General features: G+C 38.2%; 1 non-coding gene across 1 annotated transcript; it reads left to right on the top strand.

Moving 5' to 3' along the window:
* Positions 1-4,305: 4,305 nt before the first annotated feature.
* Positions 4,306-4,413, top strand: LOC148567869 (small nucleolar RNA R71). The gene has a single exon (XR_015881903.1). It is a non-coding gene; the product is annotated as a small nucleolar RNA R71 (small nucleolar RNA).
* Positions 4,414-16,717: the final 12,304 nt, after the last annotated feature.

The following is a 16,717-nucleotide window of genomic DNA, read 5'->3' as shown; positions in this document are numbered from 1 at the left end:
CGCCAGATTTGGGCAGAGAGCTGGCGTTGAACGCCAGTTTACGTCGTCTATTCTTGGCCAAAGTATGGACTATTAAATATTGCTGGAAAGCCCTGGAAGTCTACTTTCCAACGCAATTGGAAGCGCGCCATTTCGAGTTCTGTAGCTCCAGAAAATTCACTTTGAGTGCAGGGAGGTCAGAATCCAACAGCATCAGCAGTCCTTTTTCAACCTCTGAATCTGATTTCTGCTCAAGTCCCTCAATTTCAGCCAGAAAATACCTGAAATCACAGAAAAATACACAAACTCATAGTAAAGTCCAAAAATGTGAATTTAACATAAAAACTAATAAAAACATCCCTAAAAGTAACTAGATCCAACTAAAAACATACTAAAAACAATGCCAAAAAGCGTATAAATTATCCGCTCATCACAACACCAAACTTAAATTGTTGCTTGTCCCCAAGCAACTGAAAATCAAATAGGATAAAAAGAAGAAAATATACTATAAATTCCAAACTATCAATGAAACATAGCTTCAATCATATGAGCGGGACTTATAGCTTTTTGCCTCTTGAATAGTTTTGGCATCTCACTTTATCCATTGAGGTTCAGAATGATTGGCATCTCTAGGAACTTCAGATTTCGAATAGTGTTATTGATTCTCCTAGTTCAGTATGATGATTCTTGAACACAGCTTCTTTATGAGTCTTGGCCGTGGCCCTAAGCACTTTGTTTTCCAGTATTACCACCGGATGCATAAATGCCACAGACACATAATTGGGTGAACCTTTTCAGATTGTGACTCAGCTTTGCTAAAGTCCCCAATTAGAGGTGTCCAGGGTTCTTAAGCACACTCTTTTTTTGCTTTGGACCTTGACTTTAACCGCTCAGTCTCAAGTTTTCACTTGACACCTACACGCCACAAGCACATGGTTAGGGACAGCTTGGTTTAGCCGCTTAGACCAGGATTTTATTCCTTTTAGGTCCTCCTATCTACTGATGCTCAAAGCCTTGGGATCCTTTTTATTTGCCCTTGCCTTTTGGTTTTAAGGGTTATTGGCTTTTTGCTCTTGCCTCTTGGTTTTAAGAGCTTTTGGCTTTTTCTGCTTGCTTTTCTTTCTATATTTTTTTTTCGCCTATTTTTTTTTCTGCAAGCTTTGTTCTTTGCTGCTTTTTCTTGCTTCAAGAATCATTTTTATGATTTTTCAGATTATCAAATAACATGTCTCCTAGTCATCATTCTTTCAAGAGCCAACATATTTAACATTCTTAAACAACAACTTCAAAAGACATATGCACTGTTCAAGCATACATTCAGAAAACAAGAAGCATTGTCACCACATCAATATAATTAAGCTAAGTTCAAGGATAAATTCGAAACTCATGTACTTCTTGTTCTTTTGACTTAAAGCAGTTTTTTTTAAGAGAGGTGATGGATTCATAGGACATTCATAACTTTAAGACAATGTTACTAACTACTAATGATCATGTAATGAAGACACAAACAGATAAGCACATAACATAGAAAACGAAAAACAGAAGAATTAAGAACAAGGAATGAATCCACCTTAGTGATGGTGGCGTTTCCTTCTTGAGGAACCAATGATGTCCTTGAGCTCTTCTATGTCTCTTCCTTGTCTTTGTTTCTCCTCCTTTATTGCTTTTAGATCTTCTCTGATTTCATGAAGGATGATGGAGTGCTCTTGATGTTCCACCCTTAGTTGCTTCCAATAATTGTGTGGAAGAAAATGTATCCCATGAGGTATCTCAGGGATCTCTTGATTTGCAGTCAAATGTTCTACCACTGAGCTATAGACCCTTGATGGAAGCTTTTGTCTTCCCTTTCCTCTTTCTAGAGGCTTCTCTGGCCTTAGATGCCATCAATGGTTATGGAAAAAACAAAAAAGCTATGCTTTTACCACACCAAACTTAGAATGTTGCTCGTCCTCGAGCAAAAGAAGAAAGAATAGAAGAAGAAGAAGAAGATATGGAGGAGATGGAGGGAGGTGTATATTCGGCCATATGGGTGGGATTGGGTGGGAAAGAGATGTTGAATTTTGAAGGTAAGTGGGTGTATGGATGTGAGTGGTAAAGGGTTAATAGGGAAGAGTGTTTATTGGGAATAGAGGATGATTGAGAAGAGAGAAGAGAGTGAGTGGAGGTAGGTGGGGATCCTGTGGGGTCCACAGATTCTGAGGTGTCAAGGCATTTACATCCCTGCACCAATTTAGGCATGCAAAATGCCTTTGCACACAACTCTGGGCGTTCAGCGCCAGGTTGGTGCCCATTTTGGGCGTTCAACGCCCATTTGCTGCCTTTTCTGGCGTTGAACGCCAGAACCATGCTTGTTCTGGGCGTTCAGCGCCAGGATGGTGCCCATTTTGGGCGTTCAGCGCCAGAACCATGCTCTGTTCTGGCGTTGAACGCCAGGAAGATGCTCCTCCAGGGTGTGATTTTTCTTCTGCTGTTTTTGATTCCATTTTCAATTTTTTTATATTTATTTTGTGACTCCATATGATCATGAACCTACAAAGACATATAACTAAGAAAAATATAGTTAGATAAATAAAAATTGGGTTGCCTCCCAACAAGCGCTTCTTTAATGTCAATAGCTTGACAGTGGGCTCTCATGGAGCCTCACAGATGTTCAGAGCATTGTTGAAACTCTCCAACACCAAACTTAGAGTTTGGATATGGGAGTTCAACACCAAACTTAGAGTTTGGTTGTGGCCTCCCAACACCAAACTTAGAGTTTGACTATGGGGGCTCTGGTTGACTCTGCTTTGAGAGAAGCTTTTTCTGCTTCCTCTCCATGGTTGCAGGGAGAGATCTTTGAGTTTTAAACACAAGGGAGTCCTCATTCCATTGAAGGACTATTTCACCTCTGTCAACATCAATCACAGCTCTTGCTGTGGCCAGGAAAGGTCTTCCTAGGATGATGGATTCATCCTCTTCCTTTCCAGTATCCAGGACTATGAAATCAGCAGGGATGTAAAGGCCTTCAACCTTTACTAATACGTCCTCTACTTGTCCATAAGCCTGTTTTCTAGAGCTGTCTGCCATCTCTAATGAGATTTTAGCAGCTTGCACCCCATAGATTCCCAGTTTCTCTATTACAGAGAGGGGCATGAGGTTTATTCCTGAACCAAGGTTACACAGAGCCTTAAAGATCATGGTGCCTATGGTACAGGGTATTATGAACTTTCCAGGATCCTGTCTCTTCTGAGGCAATGTCAGTTGATCCAGATCACTTAGTTCATTGATGAACAAGGGAGGTTCAACTTCCCAAGTATCAATGCCAAATAATTTGGCATTCAACTTCATGATTGCACCAAGAAACTTGGCAGTTTGCTCTTCAGTAACATCCTCATTCTCTTCAGAAGAGGAATACTCAGCAGAGCTCATGAAGGGTATAAGGAGGTTCAATGGAATCTCTATGGTCTCTAGATGAGCCTCAGAGTCCTTTGGTTCCTCAGAGGGAAGCTCCTTATTGACCACTGGACATCCCAGGAGGTCTTCCTCCTTGGGATTCACGTCCTCTCCTCTCCTCACAGGTTCGGCCATGGTGCTTATGTCAATGGCCTTGCACTCTCCTTTTGGATTCTCTTCTGTATTGCTTGGGAGAGTACTTGGAGTGATTTCAGTGATCCTTTTACTCAGCTGGCCCACTTGTGCTTCCAAATTTCTAATGGAAGACCTGGTTTCATTCATGAAACTCACAGTGGCCTTAGATAGATCAGAGACTAGATTTGCTAAATTAGAAGCATTTTGTTCAGAGTTCTCTATCTGTTGCTGAGTGGATGATGGAAAAGGTTTACTATTGTTAAACCTGTTTCTTCCACCATTGTTAAAGCCTTGTTGAGGATTTTGATCCTTCCATGAGAAATTTGGGTGATTTCTCCATGATGAGTTATAGGTGTTTCCATAAGGTTCACCTAAATAATTCACCTCTGCTATTGCAGGGTTCTCAGGATCATAAGCTTCTTCTTCATAAGAAGCCTCTTGAGTACTGTTGGATGCAGCTTGCATTCCATGCAGACTCTGAGAGATCATATTGACTTGTTGAGTCAATATTTTATTCTGAGCCAATATGGCATTTAGAGTATCAACTTCAAGAACTCCCTTCTTCATAGGCGTCCCATTACTCACAGGATTCCTCTCAGAAGTGTACATGAACTGGTTATTAGCAACCATGTCAACGAGTTCTTGAGCTTCTGCAGGCGTTTTCTTTAGGTGAATGGATCCACCTGCAGAAGTGTCCAGTGACATCTTTGATAGCTCAGATAAACCATCATAGAATATATCCAGGATGGTCCATTCTGAAAGCATGTCAGAAGGACACTTTTTGGTCAACTGTTTGTATCTTTCCCAAGCTTCATAGAGGGATTCACCTTCTTTCTGTCTAAAGGTTTGAACATCCACTCTAAGCTTGCTCAGCTTTTGAGGAGGAAAGAACTTGGCTAAGAAAGCCGTGACCAGCTTATCCCAAGAGTTCAGGCTATCTTTAGGTTGAGAGTCCAACCATATTCTCGCTCTGTCTCTTACAGCAAAAGGGAAAAGCATGAGCCTGTAGACTTCAGGATCTACTCCATTAGTCTTAACAGTATCACATATCTGCAAGAATTCAGTTAAGAACTGAAAAGGATCTTCAGATGGAAGTCCATGAAACTTGCAGTTCTGCTGCATTAGAGAAACTAATTGAGGTTTCAGCTCAAAGTTGTTTGCTCCAATGGCAGGAATGGAGATGCTTCTTCCATGTAAATTGGAATTAGGTGCAGTAAAGTCACCAAGCATCTTCCTTACATTATTATTATTTTCGGCTGCCATCTCCTCTTCTTGTTCGAAAATTTCTGAAAGGTTATCTCTGGATTGTTGTAATTTAGCTTCTCTTAATTTTTTTCTTCAGAGTCCTTTTAGGTTTCGGATCTGCTTCAACAAGAATATTCTTGTCCTTGCTCCTGCTCATATGACAAAGAAGAAGGCACAAAAAAATAATAATAATAATAGAGATCCTTTATTCCATAGTATAGGGATCCCTGTGTGAGTAGAAGAAGAGGGGGAGACAAAGAAGGTAATATAATGGAAGAAACACAACTGTGAGGATGGCAGAGATGTGAGATGAGATGTTAGGATATGAATGAATAAATAGAATAAGATAGGGGAGGGATAATTTTCGAAAATTATTTTGAAAAAGAGTTAGTGATTTTCGAAAATGGTTTTTGAAAATTGTTAGTATTTTTTCGAAAAATTTTTAAAATTAAAAATAAAAATAAGAATAATTAGTTAATTAAAAAGAAATTTTTGAAAAAGAGGGAAGATATTTTCGAAAATTAGAGAGAGAGAGTTAGTTAGGTGGTTTTGAAAAAGTTACGAAACAAACAAAAAGTTAGTTAGTTAGTTGAAACAAATTTTGAAAAGGTAAGAAGTTAGGAAGTTAGAAAAGATATTTTGAAAAGATATTTTTGAAAAGGATAAGATAAGAAGATATTTTTGAAAAGATATGATTGAAATTAGTTTTGAAAAAGATTTGATTTTTAAAATCACAATTAATGACTTGATTCACAAGAAATCACAAGATATGATTCTAGAACTTAAAGTTTGAATCTTTCTTAACAAGTAAGTATCAAACTTGAAATTTTTGAATCAAAACATTAATTGTTATTGTTATTTTCGAAAATTTGGTATAAAAATAAGAAAAAGATTTTTGAAAAATATTTTTAGAATTTTCGAAAATAACTAAGAAAGATGAAAAAGATTTGATTTTTGAAAAAGATTTTGAAAAAGATAAGATTTTCAAATTGAAAATTTGATTTGACTCATGAGAAACAATTTGATTTTAAAAATTTTTGAAAAAGTCAACTCAAATTTTCGAATTTGATGAGAGAAAAGAGGAAGATATTTTTTTGATTTTTTGAATTTTTATGAAAAACATGAAAATTATGCAATGCATGAAATTTTTTAGATCAAAACAATGAATGCATGCAAGAATGCTATGAATGTCAAGATGAACACCAAGAACACTATGAATGTCAAGATGAACATCATAGACACAATTTTGAAAAATTTTTAATGCAAAGAAAACATGCAAGACACCAAACTTAGAATTCTTTAATGCTTACGCACTAAGAATTCAAGAATGCATATGATAAACATGAAAAGACACAAAACAAAAAATCATCAAGATCAAACAAGAAGACTTACCAAGAACAACTTGAAGATCATGAAGAACACTATGAATGCATGAAATTTTCGAAAAATGCAAGATGCATATGCAAGTGACACCAAACTTATGATATGACTCAAGACTCAAACAAGAAACACAAAAATATTTTTGATTTTTATGATTTTCTAATTTTTTTTTGGATTTTTATTTTATATTTTTCGAAAAAATCTTTTGAAAAAGAAAATAAGGATTCCAAAATTTTTAATATGAATTCCAGGAATCTTATGCTCTAAAGCTCCAATCAAAGGGTCAGGCATGGCTTAATAGCCAGCCAAGCTTTAGTATGTAACTCAGACATGACACGCCTGACATTCCTTACATTCAACAGCCAATTGGCTAAGAAAGATAAAGAAGCTCTTCTCTTGAGTATAAGAATTGAGACATGGCTTTACAGCCAGCCAGGCTTCAACATGCTCCATGAAACACTAGAATTCATTCTTAAAAATTCTGAAAAGAAAATATATTTTTGAAAACATTTTTATTTTAAAACCCTCTTTTTTTTTTCGAAAACAGGTGAGAAAATTTTGAAATATTTTTGAAAAATTTTTGAAAAGAAAATAAAAAGAAAATTACCTAATCTGAGCAACAAGATGAACCGTCAGTTGTCCAAACTCGAACAATCCCCGGCAACGGCGCCAAAAACTTGGTGCACGAAATTGTGATGTCACATTCATAATTTGTCACAACTTCGATACAACTAACCAGCAAGTGCACTGGGTCGTCCAAGTAATACCTTACGTGAGTAAGGGTCGAATCCCACGGAGATTGTTGGCATGAAGCAAGCTATGGTCACCTTGTAAATCTCAGTCAGGCAGATATAAAGTGATAATGGTGTTTTCGAATATTATATAATAAAATAGGGATAGAGATACTTATGTAAATCATTGGTAGGAATTTCAGATAAGCGAATGGAGATGCTTTTCGTTCCTCTGAACCTCTGCTTTCCTGCTATCTTCATCCAATCAGTCTCACTCCTTTCCATGGCTGGCTTTATGTGATACATCACCACTGTCAATGGCTACTTTCGGTCATCTCTCGGGAAAATGATCCAATGCCCTGTCACGGCATGGCTAATCATCTGGAGGCATCACCCTTGCCAATGGCTTCATCTTATCCTCTCAGTGAATAATATGCTCACGCACCCTGTCACGGCACGGCTATTCATCTGTCGGTTCTCGATCATGCTGGAATAGGATTTACTATCCTTTTGCGTCTGTCACTAACGCCCTGCAATCGCGAGTTAGGAACTCGTCACAGTCATTCAATCATTGAATCCTACTCGGAATACCACAGACAAGGTTTAGACTTTCCGGATTCTCTTGAATGCCGCCATCATTCTAGCTTATGCCACGAAGATTCCGATTAAGAGATCTAAGAGATATTCATTCTAGCTTATTTCATGTAGAACGGAAGTGTTTGTCAGGCACGTGTTCATAGGGGAGATGGTGATGAGCGTCACACATAATCATCACCTTCATCACGTTCTTGGGTGCGAATGGATATCTTAGAAGCGAAATAAGATGAATTGAATAGAAAACAGTAGTACTTGCATTAATCTTTGAGGAACAGCAGAGCTCCACACCTTAATCGATGGAGTGTAGAAACTCTACCGTTAAAAATACATAAGTGAAGGTCCAGGCATGGCCGAGATGGCCAGCCCCCTAAAACGTGATCAAAGGATCATAAGGTAATCCAAAGATGTCAAATACAATAGTAAGAGGTCCTATTTATAATAAACTAGCTACTAGGGTTTACATGAGTAAGTAATTGATGCATAAATCCACTTCTGGGGCCCACTTGGTGTGTGCTTGGGCCGAGCCTTAACTTTCCACGTGTAGAGGCCATTTGTGGAGTTGAACGCCAGGTTTTGATCCATTTCTGGCGTTCAACTCTGGTTTTGGATCCTTTTCTGGCGCTGGACGCCAGATTTGGGCAGAGAGCTGGCGTTGAATGCCAGTTTACGTCGTCTATTCTTGGCCAAAGTATGGACTATTAAATATTGCTGGAAAGCCCTGGAAGTCTACTTTCCAACGCAATTGGAAGCGCGCCATTTCGAGTTCTGTAGCTCCAGAAAATTCACTTTGAGTGCAGGGAGGTCAGAATCCAACAGCATCAGCAGTCCTTTTTCAACCTCTGAATCTGATTTCTGCTCAAGTCCCTCAATTTCAGCCAGAAAATACCTGAAATCACAGAAAAATACACAAACTCATAGTAAAGTCCAAAAATGTGAATTTAACATAAAAACTAATAAAAACATCCCTAAAAGTAACTAGATCCAACTAAAAACATACTAAAAACAATGCCAAAAAGCGTATAAATTATCCGCTCATCACCTTTCCAAAGACTTAAAAGAGTCAGACTAGTAGCTTATCAAGTAGCCCTTCCTCCATATTTGTCAAACCTTCATGATGTTTTTCATGTCTCGCAACTTAAGAAATTTATTCCCGACGAGAGTCATATTTTACAACCAGAGATAGTACTGTTACGAAACGATTTGACATATCAAGCATCACCAGTTCAGATCGTAGAAAGAGGTGATAAGCAGCTAAGAGGCAAAACTGTTCACTTAGTCAAAGTAGCTTGGGGACAAAGAGGAGAAGAAGAGCACACTTGGGAATTGGAAGATAAGATGAAAGCTGATTACCCGCATTTATTCTCAGGTAACTGAAATTTTGAGGGCAAAATTTTCTGTTAGGAGGGTAGAATGTAACAACCCCGATTTTCGAGTACGCGAGATCTTTTCTGAAAGTACGAATTTCTCCGGAAAATCAGTAAGGGAAAAACCTTTGATATATCATCAAGTATCTCAATCCTCATTGTCATTATGTTATCTTTAAGTTAGAACCATTCCCAAGGCAAGCTCGATAATGCAGTCGCGAAGAACTTAGTTTTTGAACCGTATCGGTTAGGAATTTTAATTCAGTTTTTCGTAAATAATCTCAGTTTGACAAACCGGACTCGATTTATGAGAGGAGAGAGATAATAGGATGATATTATCATTATATGAGTATTAGAAGCCTCTTGAATGATATTATAAGGTTACCTGATCAGTTTTAGTTAAAAACAGAAAAACCGGTTTAACCGGGTTCACAATTTACTGGTGCAGCTTAGCACCAGCACTCTCTGATGACTTTAGCAATGCTAAGGCCTCATTATTCATGTTTCATTCTCATAATAAATATGTTACTAGTGTCATTTATGCTAGTAGCTCAGAAAATAATTTTTAGAGATGTTTTCACAAGTGTTCCGATACACCTAGTTTTAGTAGTTATACATCTGAGATATTTTAATATTATTTTAATCCACCTTCAAGCCAACCAATCACAACTCACCCTACACCCCCAAAACCCCCAAGGCTGGCTCATTTTCACTTTGTGGCCGAAAATAGGTAGAGAGAAAAAGAGAGAAAAGTTCTTAGTTCCAAATCTTCAAAGCTTGATTTCTGCTGAACTAAAACTCAAATCAAAATTCCAATCCGACCAAAATGATCCTCTCTTCTTTCTCTACATGATCATATGACTTATCAAGGCTGGGATCAAGGTGAGTTGGCTGTACCATCTCTCTTTTGATTCAGTTTCAAGGAAACATGCTTAAATATGTGTTTTCTTGATGTGATTTAGGAGGAAAAAGTGTTTAAGGACCACCTGAAAGTTTGATTGAATTAGGAGCAGCAAGACCAGGTAGGGTGCCACGAAATTAATCTTGATTATTTGTGTTTGAGATGTGTGAATGTTGTATAATTTGGCTGTAATAAAAATTGGTTGCATATATGATTGATTCTTGGTGAAATTTTGGTGAAATTTTGATGAAATTTGATGAAATTCAAGCTTTAAAGTTCATGTTCTTGGGCAGCTGGAAAAAACGAAATCCTAAGCATAAATTGAGGTTCAATTTGTGTTGAAATCATGTAGAAAAGATGGGGTTTTAGTGGCTGCTAATTTATTATGAATTATGGTAAAAATCGGTTGCTGAAAAGACTGAAAAACGGGTAAAAACAGAGAAAGAATCTGAAGAACATGAAGAACACTTTTAGTGTGGTGAAGAACAATGAAGAACACCTTTTTGATTCATAAAAGGGCAAGGAAGTAAAATTTTTGGTGTTTAAGGGGTTATATGGTAATTTCTGGAAGTTAGGGTGGTAAAAGTAGAAATATTAAAAGTTACGGGTGGTAAAAAGTGAATTTTAAAGGTTAAAGGTTAAAGTAAAGTTAATTTTCGAAAATATATTAATAAAATAATAAATAATAATAAAATATTAAATAATAATATTTAATTAAAAATAATATTTTAATAAAAATAATAAAATAATGCGAAAAAGGCAGTTTTCTGTAAAAGCTTTAGAAAGACAACTTTAAGCGCAGAATCTCATAATTACCTTCATAAAACACTTAGGGAGTGGTAAAAACGTATTAGTGAGGCAAAGATAAATAAAAGATAAAAAGTTGAAGAAAAGATAAAAATCAAAGAAAAAGTCTGTAAAATTTTAACAACAGAGAAACAGACAGAGACTAGTGAACGAACTAGGGCAACATAGTTAGTTCTTGATTTGCGAATAGGGTTAGGTATTATATGAAAAGTTAAACTGTTTCAGTATAGACTTAATGAACCTATACTTGGGGCAGGCTAACTAATCATACCGAAATTTACATAAGCTTTAAATACATACGTTAAATAGAGAAAGCAGAATAAAGTGAGGAAGCACAGAGAAAGGAACAAACAGAGCAGAATAAAGAGACAAAGCGAAGAGAGTAATATGATAAAGAGTAGAGGACCTATTGGGAGGTCATATGTTGCATTAAGGCAACCTCAGAGATATCTATATGTTCATCTACTGCATTGTAGCAGTCAGATAGATAATGGTGCAACCACTGAGAAACGCTTTCCTGCGGTACAGATCCATATTTTATTTCTGTAAGGCATAGGGGTTATTTCCTGTATACAGAAGGTGTGTCGGCATACAACCCTGCAGTGGCAGATGTGTTATTTCCTGCGTGCAGTGGACCCTGTGGTGGCAGAGGGGTTATTTCCTGTACACAGGGGTATAGCCAACAGGAAAGCCATATCCGGCTAGTAATGCTGGGTTACGTCGGGAGCGGGTAGAAACCGACAAATGAGCTCATTACCTGCACTAGGACTAGACATGCATCATTCTTGTCTGTGCATTATTCTCTATTGCATTCCTACTTGTGTTTGATCAATTTCTTTATGTTTGTTTGCTTGAGTGCTATGTCTATGCTTTATTTTCTTGCACTGTTCTGTTTGTGTTTTGTTTTCTGTTTTCCCTATCTATTTTAACTACTGTTTACTACTTTACTGTATTCTAATATCTATCTGCTAATCGGAATCAAATAAATGAACGTAACTAATAACTCCGACCCTACTAAGAACTCCCCAGTTCTTACCCCTTCTCTCCCTTCCTCCCCCCTCAGATGGAGACGGGCGTGATCTTCTATGAGTTCGAGGACCCTTACGTCTACGAGGATCCGGTACATCACAGTTACTTCATTATGGGTTTGGAGCCTCGTATTAGACGATATGCGTTACCTAATCGAGCTTTTCAACATCCTCTGTCTAGCCCGCATTTTGACCCCGATGCTCCTTACGACTTTCCCTTATCCTGGTTACATCCTGACGCACCTGTACATCCTTTTCCTGATAATCCCGAGCACCCTATACCAGCTCAACCTTTGAATGAGGCGGTACCTGAGCCTATCATTCCTGAAGAGCCTGAGTTAGCTGATGACTACGTACCTGTGATACCACCAGAGTGGGATTTTCCCCCTGAGCCGATCCCCGACTTTCCACAGCCTGATGAGCCGGCACTACCAGACGGTGGGGTAGCTCCTATATACGCGAACGGACCTGTGCTCGCGAATGGTTTTGTACATAGTGATAGCAGTGTTTCTGGTGGATCTGAGGGTATAGCTGTAGCTGCGGATGATGAGGAGGAGGAGGATCCTGAGATAGAGATAGAGCAGGATGAGGAGATGGATGAGCCTCATGATGATTTTCCGAACGGCCACGTGTAAATATAGTTTGACTGCGGAAAGGGGCATTCTTTTGATGACACTCTAGTCTAACATTATCAGATAGATAGTCTCTCACTTGTGTTAGTACACCCGAGAGCTAGGAGCTATATAGTGGTTAGGCTAGCCTGGGCGCCAGCTTAGTGGCTTTTTGTATGGGCCAGGCCCTGGGAGTGTCGTGTATATATTAGCTACGTAGGATGACGGGGATGTAAACTGACTTGACCTTTTGTGAACGCTACATGTTTTGTTATAGTGTACAAGATGAATATTGTTAAATGTATCTCTATGTTTCTTTATGCTGCTTTTCTGTTACCCTCAATGTATGCTTTGTTTACTTTATCTGATCATCCGCAACGAATAAAAAAAAAAAGTTACCCGTAAAATTGGCAACGTTCTAACAAGGAACAGGCTCATATATTAAGTAATAGTTAATAATTAGGGAGAACAAGTTGGTAACACTTGGCTTCTTGTATGACCATGGCATATTGGGAGTTGGGTCGTTACAAGTTGGTATCAGAGCAGTTCGTTCCCAGTAGAGCCTGGGGAGTGGACTGACTATGCTTCATTGCATACTCTGCTTGTGTGTCTCATGCTGTTAGGGTATCTTCAAGATACATTTGGCATGAATGTCTATGAGTGCTCATTTTGGGAATGTTCGTACCTTACTTGAGATATTAAGACTGATCACCTTAATGTTGATTGTTTGGTGCGGATAGGACCATAATGACTGTGAATAGGCAAAGTTTAATCGGGTTTTGAATGATGAATCGATGCGAGGCACAGCTATCTTCATAGCTATTTTGATCTCCATGGCTATGGCTATGTCAGATTTGGATGCTGTAAGGGATGAACGCTTATTTTACTTGTGAGGAATATAGACACACAGCTAGGATCTACCCAAGAAAGTTTGTTCAGAATCCAGTGTGAACCTAGCAACAAGGTCGAGTGTTTGCCATGACTGCTGATGATGCTATCCAGTCAGACGCCCTGATCCAAGGTCAGTGTTATGTCAAGAATCGATTTCTAACTGTACTGTATGATTCGGGTGCATCGTATTCCTTTATTTCTTTAACTGTTGCTCGTGAGTTGGGACTAGATTTCTCTGAGTTGAACTTTGATCTGATTGTCCATACACCTGCATCCCAAAATGCTTTGACTAGTTTAGTGTGCCTACAAGTACCATTCACTATTAGGAACAAACTTTTATACATGATCTAATTTGTTTGCCTCTATGTGGTTTAGAAGTTATTCTAGGGTTAGATTGGTTATCTAAGTATCATGTTTTCCTTGATTGCTATGAAAGAACTGCTGTTATTCCGTCTGATAGTTTAGATATTAAACCATTTCTGTCTCATACTTTATATCTGAATTCTGTAAGAGTTACATTAGATGGGAGTGATTGTGAGGGGTACGTTCTGTTAGCGGCTACCTCAAATGATAGTGAACTATGCTTAGAACGAATCCGAGTGGTGAAGGAATTTCCTGATGTTCTCCCGGATGACATACCTGAGTTTCCTCCTCAGCGAGAAATAGAATTCAGCATTGAACTAGTACCTGGAACCGGACCGATTTCCATAGCACCGTACCGGATGTCACCATTGGAACTTGCAGAGTTGAAGAAGCAGTTGGATGAGCTACTTGGAAAGAAATTTATTCGTCCCAGTGCATCACCTTGGGGAGCTCCAGTATTGCTAGTAAAGAAGAAGGATGGTGGAATGCGACTTTGCGTAGACTACCGGCAGTTAAATAAAGTCACTATCAAGAACAAGTATCCACTTCCACGGATAGATGATTTGATGGATCAGTTAAAAGGTGCAACTGTGTTCTCAAAGATTGATTTGCGATCGGGCTATCACCAGATTCGAGTGAAAGAGTCGGATATACCGAAGACTGCATTTAGAACTCGATATGGTCACTATGAGTATACGGTTATGTCATTTGGACTAACTAATGCTCCTGCGAATTTCATGGATTACATGAATCGTATTTTTCGTTCGTACCTTGATCAGTTCATAGTAGTTTTCATAGACGATATTCTCATCTATTCGAAGACAAAAAGAGAGCATGAAGAGCATCTAAGGACTGTATTGCAGATACTAAGGACTCGGAAGTTATATGCTAAATTATCAAAGTGCGAGTTTTGGACAGAGAAGGTGGCATTTTTGGGACATATTATATCACAGGGAGGAATTGCAGTGGATCCTTCAAAAATTGAAGCAGTAGTGCAATGGGAACAGAATTGCATATGAGCACAGCTTACCATCCTCAGACAGACAGACAATCAGAGCAGACAATCCAGACATTGGAAGACATGCTAAGATCTTGTGTGATGGATAACCAAGGCAATTGGGATAGATATTTGCCATTGGTCTAGTTTGTCTACAACAACAGTTACCAACAAAGTATCGGGATGGCACCTTATGAAGCTCTCTATGAAAGAAGATGTCAGACACCATTGTGTTGGAATGATGACGAAGAAGCCAGTGTCTTAGGTCCAGACTTAGTGCAAAAAACTACTGAGAAGATAAAAGAGATTCGCCAGAAGATCCAGACAGCACAGAGCCGTCAAAAGAGCTATGCCAATAATAGACGTAGACCCTTAGAGTTTAGTGAGGGAGACCATGTCTTTCTTAAAGTAACCCCGACTACTGGAATAGGTAGAGCTCTTAAGACTAAAAAGCTTAACCCCCGATACATAGGACCTTTCCAAATACTTAAAAGAGTCGGACTAGTAGCTTATCAAGTAGCCCTTCCTCCATATTTGTCAAACCTTCATGATGTTTTTCATGTCTCGCAACTTAAGAAATATATTCCCGACGAGAGTCACATTTTACAACCAGAGACAGTACAGTTACGAAACGATTTGACATATCAAGCATCACCAGTTCAGATCGTAGAAAGTGGTGATAAGCAGCTAAGAGGCAAAACTGTTCGCTTAGTCAAAGTAGCTTAGGGACAAAGAGGAGAAGAAAATCACACTTGGGAACTGGAAGATAAGATGAAAGCCGATTACCCGCATTTATTTTCAGGTAACTGAAATTTTGAGGGCAAAATTTTCTGTTAGGAGGGTAGAATGTAACAACCCCGATTTTCGAGTACGCGAGATCTTTTCTGAAAGTACGAATTTCTCCGGAAAATCAGTAAGGGGAAAACCTTTGATATATCATCAAGTATCTCACTCCTCATTGTCATTATGTTATCTTTAAGTTAGAACCATTCCCGAGGCAAGCTCGATAATGCAGTCGCGAAGAACTTAGTTTTTGAACCGTATCGGTTAGGAATTTTAATTCAGTTTTTCATAAATAGTCTCAGTTTGACAAACCGGACTCGATTTATGAGAAAAGAGAGATAATAGGATGATATTATCATTATATTAGTATTAGAAGCTTCTTGAATAATATTATAAGGTTACCTGGTCAGTTTTAGTTAAAAACAGAAAACCGGTTTAACCGGGTTCACAGTTTACTGGTGCAGCTTAGCACCAGCACTCTCTGATGACTTTAGCAATGCTAAGGCCTCATTATTCATGTTTTATTCTCATAATAAATATGTTACTAGTGTCATTTATGCTAGTAGCTCAGAAAATAATTTTTAGAGATGTTTTCACAAATGTTCCGATACATCTAGTTTTAGTAGTTATACACTTGAGATATTTTAATATTATTTTAACCCACCTTCAAGCCAACCAATCACAACTCTCCTTACACCCCCAAGACACTCCAAGGCTGGTCATTTACTCCCTTTGGCCGAAAATATGAAGAGAGAAAAGAGAGAAACTTTCATGACCCTTTAATCTTCAAAGTTTGATTTCTGCTGAACTAAAACTCAAATCAAAACTCCGATTTCACCAAAATGATCCTCTCTTCTTCCTCTACATAACCATGTGACTTATAAAGGCTGGAAATAAGGTGAGATGGCTGTCTCCCTCCCTATTCAATTCGGTTTTCAAGGAAAACCATGTAAAACATGTGTTTTCTTGATGTTCTTTCTTAGGAATCATGCTTAACTTGACTTGAGGGCCAAGGAATGTTAATTTCCAGCAACTCTAAGGTGAGAAATACCTTCCACACATGCTGAGTAAGATTTGTTCAGTTGAGAGTTTTTGGATTTAAAGTTGTTCTTGATGTGATTTAGGAGGAAAAAGTGCTTAAGGACCACCTGAAAGTTTGATTGAATTAGGAGCAGCAAGACCAGGTAGGGTGCCACGAAATTAATCTTGATTATTTGTGTTTGAGATGTGTGAATGTTGTATAATTTGGCTGTGCTAAAAATTGGTTGCATATATGATTGATTCTTGGTGAAATTTTGGTGAAATTTTGATGAAATTTGATGAAATTCAAGCTTTAAAGTTCATGTTCTTGGGCAGCTAGAAAAAACGAAACCCTAAGCTTAAATTGAGGTTCAATTTGTGTTGAAATCATGTAGAAAATATGGGGTTTTAGTGGCTGCTAATTTATTATGAATTATAGTAAAAATCGGTTGC

This window comes from Arachis ipaensis, chromosome B4 (assembly GCF_059453495.1).
Source record: "Arachis ipaensis isolate K30076 ecotype BB chromosome B4, ASM5945349v1, whole genome shotgun sequence".
NCBI lineage: Eukaryota > Viridiplantae > Streptophyta > Magnoliopsida > Fabales > Fabaceae > Arachis > Arachis ipaensis.
This window is presented reverse-complemented; position numbering and strand designations above follow the sequence as displayed.